General features: G+C 55.7%; 1 pseudogene; it reads left to right on the top strand.

Annotated features, from left to right (window-relative positions):
- Nucleotides 1-194: 194 nt before the first annotated feature.
- Nucleotides 195-711, top strand: LOC119310306 (annotated as a pseudogene).
- Nucleotides 712-1,353: the final 642 nt, after the last annotated feature.

Here is a 1,353-nt window from a genome sequence, read left to right as displayed (position 1 = left end):
GATACAGAACAGCACACACAACAGAAAAAAAAAACTGTTACTAAAAAAAGAAAAAAAACTAGCATGCATCTTGGAGCAGCAATCAACGGTTAAAAAATTGACTGACCCAAAATATAAAACTCAGTCAGCTGACAGTTAGGTAAAGTGAAAAGCCTCTCGCTCAAAAAATATCAATCCGAGGGGAAGAGAAATCAATGGCGGCGAGAGCCATGTCCGGCAGCAGCATCCTCCTGGCCACTGCGGTGGCAGCGGCCCTGCTGGTGGCGTCGGCGTCGGCGCAGTCCGGGTGCACGACGGCGCTCGTCGGCCTGTACCTGTGCTGCTGTGCATGAACTACATCAACGGCAACGACGCGGCGCCCACCAAGTCCTGCTGCTCCCAGCTCGGCTCCGTGGTGCAGTCAGCCCCAGTGCCTCTGCAGCGCGCTTGGCGGCGACTCATCGTCGCTCGGCGGAATGACCATCAACAAGACGCGCGCGCTCGAGCTCCCCAAGGCGTGCAACGTGCAGACCCCGCCAGCGAGCAAGTGCAACGGTGGTGGCCGTGCTGCTGGCGCCGCCACGCCGGAGGTGCAGACACCGGCCGGCTCGGGGTCAAAGGCGACGCTGTCGGTGTACCTGCAGGGAGAACGGTGGCTCGTCGCTCCCGGGCACAGTGGGCCTGGTGTTCGCGCTGGCGGCTGCTGTGGTCTGCGCGTTTAGTGACCAGTAAGAGCATCTCCAGTAGACTTCTTAAAACGATAATTCTACACCTACAAAAAGATCCTACGTAATCTTACTTACCCCTCCATAAATACTCTTCTCCCCCCATTTTAACCGAGGTAGGCCCCAGCCACTAATCCTAAACCAATTAATTACGTCCAAACCAGCCATTACGTAAAAACCTCACGTAACTGTATGTGGGCCAAACCTGTAAAATTCCAACGGGTTTATGATTTCAGATATTTTTTTATTAAGAACAGACACAATAAAAGTCCGCGGACCCTTATACATTTTAAGGGGCACCCAAAACGCGAGCCTCCGACCCATACTTCTACAAGCCCGAGGACGGTTTACATACCGCAAACTAAAAGATTCTGCCGCCCTCTCCCCGCACGCCGCTGTGTAACACCTGTCTCTAGCCGTCGATTTCTCTCAGCTCCAACAAAAATCTACACTGCAAAAAGATTGAGCGCGTGCGTGTGGCCATGGTTGTCCCCGTTCATGCTCGACGCGAGGAAGAGGAACGGGGTGCAGGCCTGGGGCCGGGCTCGCGTGTCCGTGCGACCATGGTGGGCGGGCGGATGCGGTCCTGGGGCCGGGCTCGCGCACTCGGGGAGCAGCCCTGAACTCCTCCTCCCGACGTAGTATTAAA

The sequence above is a fragment of the Triticum dicoccoides genome, chromosome 5B (genome assembly GCF_002162155.2).
Source record: "Triticum dicoccoides isolate Atlit2015 ecotype Zavitan chromosome 5B, WEW_v2.0, whole genome shotgun sequence".
Taxonomy (NCBI): Eukaryota; Viridiplantae; Streptophyta; class Magnoliopsida; order Poales; family Poaceae; genus Triticum; species Triticum dicoccoides.
The sequence above is the reverse complement of the archived record's forward strand: the minus strand, read 5'-3'. Positions and strand labels throughout refer to the sequence as shown.